Genomic DNA, 11,894 nt, shown 5'->3' on the forward strand with positions numbered 1-11,894 from the left:
ATAAACAAGGGCAAAACCATTAATATATTTACCCTTATTAAATTCTTTTATTTGTTGTTTACTAATCGTGGCCCCACAAAACTCATTCTCGATACCAAATGGATAATATTCTTCCTTACGAGACTGATTTAATTGTTCCAGGTCTTCGAGGTTAATTTTAAATGACCAATTATACCCTAAATCATTCATATCATACCCCCATTGTTCTATTCTCATACAAACGATACGCCCTTCTTTATAAAAATTTATTTTAATTCGAACTGTGAATTCTGTATGACCTGGAGATAATATCAACACTTCTGTATCTTTGGAATACACAGCCGTTTTATTTAAGGATATATATTGTGATAAATCGCTTAATCACACCAAGTCATTCGCGTCAGTCGGGCTTGGATAATTTTTTAATTTATAAGCATTTTTCATGTTAATATTTTTGGTTATATTATATTTATGTCGTTCAGCCTGTGCCTTTGTGTAATAATTTGATAAATCAATATCCAGTTCTTGAGATACACCAAAGATAGAACCATCTTTACCAACATAAGCCATTTATATTAGATTAAAAATAATATCATAAAATTTTTTATTTTTGTTGAGTTGAAATAACACATATAGACATAATTGACCACAACACTTGGAATTTAATTCTTGGACTTGAAATGTTTGATAAACACCATTCTGTAAGAATTTTATGGCTTCAACAGGTGGTGGAAGACCAAAACTATCAAAATAATATTTGTCTTGACTATTAAAAATACAAACCCAATGAGAACCGTTCCCATTATTATCTTCTAAGTTCATAATAATATTCTTTGTATGTTTCGGCACATTTGTTAATTCATCTCTCATACAAATGACCACATTATGAATTTTTAATTTCTTACAATATATGACAAGTTGTAAATTTGATGTTGTATTCTTTCCAAATTCTTTAAACCACTCATCAATGCTCATTTATTTATTAGAAAGATATAATCCATTACCTCTTTTCGTTAATTTTACACCTGCTTGTGCTATAGAAGAAAGCATATCTCCAACTAACAATCTCGCTTTATCAGGCAGACCTTCAAGTTTTTCAGCAAAATCTACAATTGCACCACTTCCACTAATTTGTTTCTCCAACTCTTTGTTATGTCTTTCCAATTCTTTTTGAGCCTGGAGTTGAGCCTTCCTTTCGTTGGCAGTTTTCACCGCTGTTGAAATACCACCCGTCAATGCTCCAACCGCACTTAAACCAGCAAATAAAGGAATTAGAAATGGGAGAAATCCTCCACTCGTCTCTCTTATTGAATATTTTTTCAACATTGGTTTTGTCATTTTAATTTTAAGTGAGCCAGTGTCATTCAAGATTTTAACCTGTTCTCTTGTGAGCAAAACATCAATTCTTACCGCTCCTTTTCTCTGAATTGTATTCACGTTAATCGTACAAGGCTTTTGATTTTGAACACAAGATGATAGTTTATGAAGATTGATTTGATTAACATATACCCCAGTTGGTACTTTGCCACTCATTTATTTAACAAAAAATTATGTGAGACTAATCATCACACCATTATCTGTATTAATCTGCAATTCTGTTTCTTCCAAAAGCAAACAATATGTATCAACTTCTTCACTCTCTCCTCTTTCAATGTAAAGGGAAGTATCCACTTGATTAGACTTTATAGTTTCCTTTTGAGCGCTCAGGTCAAACGCATAGATTGTATACAAACTTTTAAATGCTGTCATATCCAAAATAGGTTCTTTATTTCCATTACTTTCACACACCTTTTGGTAAGACTGGTATGCTTCAGCAAAATCATTTTTTTCCCAATTAATTTCCAATCTATCTCGTGGATAAAATGTTCCATCCAGAGAAACGCGAAGTTGTTTCACCTTAGCATTATCACTCAATGCATTATTCTTATCAGTCGCAGTATCACCATCTGGCTTTTTAAAAATGATCCACAGATATCGTGGCTTTCCTTCCAGAACACCCAAATTCCACGTGTAAGTAGTTTGGTTGAGTTTAACGTGTTGACATCTTCTTTTGAGATATGATACACTGAGTGGTTTCTTTGAGTTAAGTCTTCGATTCAACATCTCTTCTGTTTTAAGATTAGGAGTACATTCACTGATATACCAACTCATTTCCTCAATTACAAATTTATTCTGATCACCAAAAGCACTACCAACACCAAAAAGCAATCGATTTTCATTATCATTCCTTTGTAGTTGAAATCTAATTTTAAGACCATACAGAACTTTATCATGATCACAAAATCCAAATATACCTTTAAGAGGAACTGCCACAGTAAAACTATTTTCTGCTTTTGTATCATCATTATACGCTCCTTTCCTTTGAGTATATCCAGGGTCTGTGTTTGTTCCTGTTGACATATCAGGAATAAAACCTTTGACAGACCCCTTTCCCATTCTATCACTGAATGTATAGAGTGTAAATTTCATCATTTCAGATAGAGCAGAGACATAATCAACCGCTTCAACTTCTTGTGTTCCAATATACAAACGCACACTATCAAACATTTTCCAGAAGAAATCATTTACAAGTGTAGCGTTTGTGTAAGTCGCAGCCTTAGTGAATTTAAATTTACACAACAAGAAACTTTCGGATAGATTCAAATAGGTTTGTTGATTATTTATTTCAAAACTTTTTGTACCATTCGTATTCCAGTCTGTTCCAGTTATTGCATTTACCTTGAAGTAATCTTCTTTTTTAGTGGAGTTTGAGATAATAATAGTATCATCCAAATCATAGATACTATCAATTGCTTCCATACTTGTATTTATTTAGGAAAAAAGATGTTAAAACTTTTGAAACCCTGATCCAAGTATTCGAATTATTTTCTGTCGTTCTTGGGGGGACAACTGAGTTTTGCCTTTCTTAATTTCTTTTATTGCTTGTAATTTATGAGATTCCTTCTGGGAATCTTTTATGCTCTTTACCACACCTGCTACATTTCCCACAGCAGAAGCAGTTGAACCAATTAGATCTTTATGTTCAAGAATAGTTGAACCAATACCCATTAGAGTATCAATTATCCCATCTCCTCTAAATTGATGTCCAACACCCCTTTGTCTCTTAGGTTTATAGTATCCTCTACCAAGATACATACCTTCACCCTTGTAGTATGGGGAAAGGAACATCCCATCCCCTGTAATTATTTTATATTTTCCCAACTCGTGTTTCCTCACAATAACCATCGTATTTATTTATTGGAAAACTTCACGTAGGTGAATTCTGATGGATATAACTTCTCCATTAAAAGAAATCATACGATTATCTTGGTCGGTTATCCTAAAATTTACTCTGTGTATGGTTTTTCCTGACACAGGGAGATAAACCAAATTTTTGGGTTCCATATTGAATTTATAACCAATTGGGGTTGAGTATGCGCTGAATGAAAATATTGCATTTGTTATTTTTTCCATCATTATAAGCACCATCAATCAAATCACAGTGAATTAACACCGAATTTATTCCTGACGATATTTGAATGACATTATCACTGTAAAACGTCCCATTAGTTTCAATCTTTTTTGAGGAGAAACCCAATAACTCTCTAAATGAATTATCAATTGTGAAATCAACCTTGTAGTTATTTTTAACTTTAATCGTTGATTTTGAAGTATGTTTTTGAATGTCTATAACAATATTTTTTGGTTCATCACCCTGTTCTTTCATAAGACGAGCAATTTCGGAAGATATTTGAGAAATCTCATATGCTCCGGGTGAGACTGTTATCGTTTTGTATCCACTTCCAGGATTATAACTAAACTTGTCATTTTTATCAGTTATATTAAATAAGGTATTATAAGTTTCCATGGACAATAAAGATGCCTCATATTCTTTTGTTGGGTCAAGTTGTAGTGGGTATGGGAATGAAGATGTGTGGTCGCTTGTTGTGAAATTAAAACTCAGGATTGTGCTTCTCATCTTATTTAATATGAGATAAAATGTCTTTATATTGAGATTTATTAATTATTTTCATGTTCATCAACTGGTCTAAAATGGCTGATGCTTCATTAAAACAATTGTTATTTCCAGCCTTCTTACTACCTAACAACAATAACAGTCTATTAACTAATTGCGATGGGTCATTTGGAAGAAAACTAATACCTGAACCAAGGATACTTAAAGCCTGAATAATGTGTTTCTCCTTCTCATTTTTCCTACTTTTACTAGAAATACTAACCCTATAATTTAGAGTGTTCAGCAGATCAATATATACTCTATCATCATTATTTTTCATATCCAATGGTTTATCAATATACTTTGATTCATCCCTCACAGTTGAACCTTGTCTTCCATCTTTTGTGAGAAGAAACATTAATCTCGGAGTTAGTTTAACAGGGGGTTGAGCAGAACCTAAGAACCTTAATTCATCATTAAATATCAATACCTTTTCTTGAACAAGATGAAATATTGCTGGTTGTTCTGTTGGAATGAGTCCTGCTTTGGTTTTTGAATCTGCTGAATATTCATTGTTTTGAAGAGCATTCACAATATAATCAGGGGGTCAATTAATCTCTTCCAGTTGTTGAAATAAACCTTCATCATCATATACCTTTAATTCTCCTAAATGCTCTAATTCTTCCTCCGTCATTTGATCAAAATCTTTTAACATTTGAAGTTTTTTTGGAGTATATTCTACTGTGGGAACTGTGGAAACATCTTTCATTTTTTCTTGGGAAGTTTTTAAAAGTGGTTTAAAAATTTTCTCTTGTTTTCTTTCAAATGCTCCTTCGCCCGTTAGTTTCTGTCTGCATTTCTTCTTTATGTCTTCCTGCTGTTTTACAACTTTTGAAACCAACTCTTGATGTTCCTTAAATCTTCTTGCTCTTTCTTTTGCATCCATTTATTTATTGTAAAATATCATTTAATGAATTGTAAAGATCAACAGGGAAATTTTCCTTTTCTTCATCATTCAAGTAGATGTGTTCAAATAAATCCTTTTCTTTAAATATTTCATCAAATTCTTTATTAACATTAATGCGAGTTGTAATTTCTTCTTCACTAATACTTGCATCTCTGCTTTTCATACGTTTGCGTTGAGTTTCTTCATCAACATCCAAACCGAATGATAAAATCTTCACTCCGCTCAGATGTTTAATAATTTGTCTCGTTCCTTCTGGATTAGTTTCTAATATCCCAACACCACCAGATTTTAGTTTCCTTAACTCACTCTTACAATGTGAATATTTTGTTGTACCAAGAGAAACCTCCTCAAATATTTGACCTTCATTCCTCAATCGCATATGTTCCTCCACTGAAATATAGTGATAATCTTCACCTTTTACTTCTCCAGGTCTTATTGCTCTAGTTGTTGTTGATACACGGTATCACGGGGTGTTTTTCAAGTAAATTTACAATATTCTCATTTGTACTACACAAGAACCTTGATTTATGAAAGTTTTTTCCAGAAGCAGATTTACCCACAAGATTTACAATAATAGTTGTCATTTATATATGTAATTGTTTATAAAACAAAAAATATATCCCTTAATATCTCATCTTGTTTCACAACAATATATTTATATTTTTCAGTCGTGTTCCTCATGTAATCCTCAAATTTCTTTTTACTACATAATGTAGAACAATTATCTCTCCAAAAATTATTGATATCTATTGAATTTAACTTGAATAAAATAAAAGTATTAGCATTGTTTCTGATGGAACGATGAGGAAGTTGAAAGTACGATTGACTAAGATAAATACAATTACAAGAAGAATGTCTCCCTCTTGTGTAGTAGCTGTCCATTACCGTTTGGTTTCTCTCATTAACACAATCATCAAAGATAACGAGGTTCTTTTTTGATTTATCCAAATCTTGGGGAGACGGTATATCATCCGTATTATCACTAAGAATACAAGTTATAGGATTTGATTTCTTTTTACATCTCTGTGTATCACAAAATAGTTGAATTATATCTTCAATGTTATAATCATTTAGCTTTTTTTGACGTTTAAATAAACCAATTATATCTTCTTTTTGAAGACCAGCATTAAAACCTTGTGAGAGTAGTTGATACTCTGGTTGAAAACTCGACTTTGTGAAAATTATTAAATTATCATAATCTAAAAAGTTGGGAGTGAGGAGCATCTTTAAAAGTAAGCAGGTTTTTCCACATCCACTTGAACCAACTATGAGACATCTTAATGAATTTGGGAGATTTTTATGGTTGTTAAATTTTATTTTATTTTCCCAAATGGGTAAAAAATCATTCATTTATATATTTGAAAAACAGGTTATTTAATTTATTATTGGCTTTTTTAGAAACTCTATATTTTATCCTAAGTTCAGGTTTAATTTCAAGATAATCCATTATTTTATTTATACAATATCTTGTGTTGATATTTCCCTGAAAATTACATCCATGAATAATATATAACAACAATCCTTTGAATATTTCTCTTATACGTTCAGTTTCTTCCCTTGTAAGGAAAGGTGTGTTTTCACCCTCATACTTTACATTCATTTCTCTAATCAATCTTGTAAAGTAATTCATTTTTGGTGTAAATCTAAAAGAATTATTTTCCTTTTTATATTTTTTATTATCATTAATTAGAAGATAATCACAGAATATACATTGTTTATAGGCTTTTGACTCTGTGTTTAATCCCCGTCTTTCACACGCAGGACAATTCTCAAATTTGTCATATGGAGAATCAGGAAAGTCTAGCATATTTATAAAGTAAAACTTTACTTAAACTGAAATTCATCTATACTTTCAGTTGTATATTGACTCGTATTTAATAATATTACCATCGATATCGATATACTTTTTTTCATTATCAGATTCAACGACAACATTTTTTTATATTAAAGGTAATTTTAAAATGATCGTTAACTACTATTGAACGAAATGTCATTTCACCTGATATATTAACATCCTTTATTTCATCAGGATTTACATCTTTAGGGTTGTTGAAAAAAATACAAATTTCTCCTTGCATATTACAGATGGTCTTATCTTTTCTTTCTAAAGCTTCATCCACAAGGTTTTTGTTTTTTGATACTTTTTCTTGTTTCATTGCTTTTTCTAGTTTTGAATATATTACCAGAAGGAGAGGAGAAACTTTTGTTAGAGATACTTTAATTGATGTTCTACCAGGTATACTAAAAGCCCTTCCACTGAAGGAAATTGAAGAACTCATATTATTTACCATAATTGTTTTTATCCAATAGTTGTTGTATTTATCTTTGTTCAATTTTACATCTTTGACATATTTCTCAGTATCTTTAACAAATGAAGAGATTGATTGAAACTTGTCTTTTGTGTCTTGAAACATTGTATTTATTAAGTGAAAAAGTTGGAGGATAAAATGGTTTTAAGCACAGATTCACCTGTAAAATAAACGAAATTTTCATCAAGAAAATTTTAGTTTAAGCAAAGATTTATTATATAAATATGGTGAATACAACATACTGCGATGTTTGTAATCACAAATATAAACATTATAGAAAACACCTCCGAACCAACAAACACACATTTAATCTATTTCATAAAATATCTCCTCTTGAGTTGGAAAGAAAACATTGTGATATCTGTTCAAAGGATGTTTTGAAGAGAAGTTATAATAAACATCTTCAATCACAAAAACACAAGAAAAATGAGTTTAAAGTAAAGGGAGACTATTATATTGAAAACACTGATGGGGCATTTAAAGGGCATATAAAAATAAGGATTTTTCAATTTGGAGAACCCGGTCCATCATCAATAGCTGAATCAATTGAAATAGTGAAACCTGATGTTGAAAAAGTTATTAAAAAGACATTAAAAGAAATGAAAACTTTAAAGTTTTATATGGGAGTGAAAATGAATATGAAAAGACAAGATGAAGAACATACTCCTTATATGAGAACAGATCTTCATTTTATAACATCATTTCAAGATTTTTTGAATAGTGGGGTTTATGAAGAACTATCAAGACAAGAGGAGGATGTTGATAATACAGTGGTAGGAAGTGGATTCAATATTAAAAAAAATCATCTTTTTAGATATACACAATCTAAAATCAAACCCTCTTAAAGCTTCTTCTTATATTGAATTACCAAACGAAATAAAACTAAAGAAGGCAGTTGTTAATATTAAGAACAATGATAATAAATGTTTTCTCTGGTCTGTTCTTGCTCACTTTCATCCACCAAAATGTAATTCAGAAAGAGTAAAACAATATATGAAATATGAGAATACCTTGGACATTAAAGATTTTAAATTCCCAATGCCACTAACAGATATTCCTAAATTTGAGAAAAAGAATAATCTTTCTATTAATGTATATGGATTAATGGATACAAACAAAGTTCAAATATTAAAAATTTCAAACAACTATAAAAATGAAGAAACACACATTGATCTTTTATATTTTAGTGTTGGAAAGAATTCACATTACACATACATCAATAATTTATCAAGATTAATCTCTTCTCAGGTATTCAGAACAGCAAACAAAATATATCCTTGTAAGCGATGTCTTAATTCATTTCATACAAAAGAACGATTAGAACAACATTCAAAATATTGTAGTAATCATAAATCAGCTGTAATTACAATGCCTAAACCTGGTGAAAAGATTTCTTTTGAAGATTATAATAAATCTATCATGCACCCATTTGTGATATACGCTGATTTTGAGTGTATCCTTAAAAAGATAACTACTGCTTCTCCTAATCCAAAAGAATCATATACAAATAAATATCAAAAACATATTCCTTGTGGTTTCTGTTATTATATCAAATCATCTGTTGGAGAAAAGTATAACAAACTTGAACATTATCGTGGAAAAAAAGCTTCACAAGAGTTTGTAAAACGATTAGAAAAGGATTGTATAAGACTCACTAAATTAATGAAAGAAACAAATGAACCGATGAAATTAACCAAAGAAGAAAAATTAGAATTTAGAAAGAACAATATCTGTCATATTTGTCAGGGGGAAATTAAGGAGTCTAAATTTAGGGATCATTGTCATCTTACTGGTAAATATAGAGGTCCCGCTCATTCCTGTTGTAATCTTCATTATAAATTACCTTCTTTTATTCCAGTCTTTCTTCACAACAGCGCCAACTATGATACACATCTATTTATAAATGAACTTTCAAAAACACCAGGGAATATTTCTGCCATAACAAACACAAGTCAAAAGTATATTTCATTTACAAAAATGATATATTAACAAAACCTTTAACTCGTATTAGGTTTCTAGATTCTTACAAGTTTATGGGAACACCACTAGCCTACCTCGCATCAAATCTAAGCTCCACGGACTCTTTTCCAAATCTTAATTCATTCTTTCCAAAAGAGGAAATTCTCACTAAAGAGGAAATTCAGATTAAAGAGAGAATTCAAAGTAAAGAGGAAATTCTAATTAATGAGGAAATTAATGAAGAAATTCTAACTGAAGATGAAATTCTAATTATAAAGAAAATTCGAACAATGAATGAAATTCTAACTAAAGAGGAAATTCTGATTAAAGATGAAATTCTGATTAAAGAAGGAATTCTCACGAGAGAGGAAATTTAAACAAGGAATGAAATTCAAAGGAAAGAGAAAATTCTTACAAGTCAGGGAATTTATCCTTATGATTATATGGATTCATTTATGAGATTTAAAGAAACACAACTTCCTTCAAAAGAAAGTTTCTATAATAACCTTTATGAAGAAGAGATAAGTGATAAGGAATATAAACACGCACAAGAAATATGGAAAATATTTAAGATAAAGAACCTTGGAGAATATCATGATTTATATCTAAAAACAGATGTTTTATTGTTAGCTGATGTGTTTGAAGCTTTTAGATCACTCTGTCATAATAAAAATTGTTATGGATTAGATCCTGCCCACTATTTCACAGCTCCTGGTTTAGCTTGGAGTGCAATGTTGAAAATGACAAAACAAGATATAGATTTAATCAGTGATGTTGATATGCTTTTGATGATTGAGAAGTCCAAGAGAGGTGGAATATCACAAGTATGTTCAAAAAGATATGCTAAAGCAAATAATAAATATCTTCCAAATTATGATAGTGAAAAAGATAGTAATTATTTGATGTATTTTGATGCTAATAATTTATATGGATGGGCAATGTCTCAATCTCTGCCTTATGGTAAATTAGAGTGGGTGGAAGAAAAGGATTATGAAAAGGCTTTGATGAATATTGTTATTTCTTCTCAAGAGGAATTGAATGACGAAGAAGAAGGTTATTATTTTGAAGTTGATTTGAGGTACCCGAGTGATCTTCATAATAAGCATAAAGACCTTCCTTTTGCATGTGAGAAAGCAACCCCAAAGAAAGAATGGTTCAGTGATTATCATAAAAGTTTTAATATTAAAGGCAAATCAACAGAAAAGTTATTAACAACATTCTATGATAAAGAGGGATATGTTTTGCATCAGAGAAGCTTAAAACAGTTTTTGAGAGAAGGATTGAGAGTAGCTAAAATTCATAGAGTTTTAAAATTTAAACAAAGTCCTTGGGTGAAAAAGTATATTCAATTCAATACAGATATGAGAGCAAATACAAAAGTAAAATTTGAAGGGGACTTTTATAAATTAATGAATAATGCTGTATTTGGAAAGACTATGGAAAATGTTAGAAACAGGCAAAACATTAGATTCGCAACATCTTGGAAAGAAGCTTCGAGATTGATAAATAAACCAAGTTTTGAGAGAGAAGAGGTTTTTTCAGAGAACTTTTCTGCAATTCATATGAAAAAGGAAAGTATTGTTATGGATAAACCAATTTATATTGGAACAGCAGTTCTTGATTTATCAAAGATATTGATGTATGATTATTTTTATAATGACTTAAAGAAAAAGTATGGTGAAAATGTTTCATTGTTGTATATGGACACTGATAGTTTTATCCTAGATATAAAAACTGATGATGTTTATAAAGATATGAAGAAAAATATTGGAGTATATGATACAAGTAATTTCAGCAAGAAGAGTGAGTTATTTTCCAAAAAGAATGAAAAGGTTATTGGTAAGTTTAAGGATGAGTTGGGTGGAAAAGTAATGAGTGAGTTTATTGGATTGAGAGCAAAGGCATATGCTTATAAGTATGGTGATCAGATTGATGAGGTTAAAGGGAATAAAGAAATATGTAATAAAGAAATCAATAACTTTTAGAAATTATTATAATTGTTTGATGAATAAGAAAGAAGAATATAGGAAAATGAATACAATAAGAAGTTATAAACATAACATATATAGTGAAGAAGTAAATAAAAAGGCATTAGGAGCCTTTGATGATAAGAGATTTGTTTTAGATAATGGAATAGATTGTGTTCCATATGGATATGATAGAGTGAATAGAATAGATTGTGTTTTAACGATGGGAAGATGGGTTAGGGTTTTTTTAAGGGCTACCGCCGCGTTTTTTCGCAATATATAAATGGTCAAACCAAGTATTAATCAAACTAAAGAGTGGAGAAAATCCCAGTCTTGGTATATAAATAGAAAACATAATGAATGTGAAAATATCAAATAAGTCTTATTGAAAAAATAACTAAAACAAAGGTAAATAAAACAAATAAGCGAATCAATTTAAAAAGTAGTAAGTTAGAGGATGTAAAGAAAAAAAAATGAATATCCTTGAATGGACTGAAAACTTTGATGGTTATCAATTGAACAATGAAAAAACAATTTACTATAATCTCAAAATGATATGTGGCTCAGGAGGTGGTCAAACAAGAGCATTAAGAGAAGTTTATCATTTCGTAATGGCACAAAAGGGGTATCTTAAAAAAATATAAAGATTCAAATGTCTTGTTTGTCAATATTTTAGATGGGGATTATTGTGCAAAGAAAATTAAACTATTGAAGGAATTTGAGAATGAACAAATCTTTATAGGTTCAATGAGTGGGCTGTTCAACCCCCAGGTGTTCAA

The sequence above is a fragment of the Eptatretus burgeri genome, chromosome 9 (assembly GCF_056783735.1).
Source record: "Eptatretus burgeri isolate ZD-2024b chromosome 9, Ebu_testis_v1, whole genome shotgun sequence".
In the NCBI taxonomy this organism is placed as follows: Eukaryota; Metazoa; Chordata; class Myxini; order Myxiniformes; family Myxinidae; genus Eptatretus; species Eptatretus burgeri.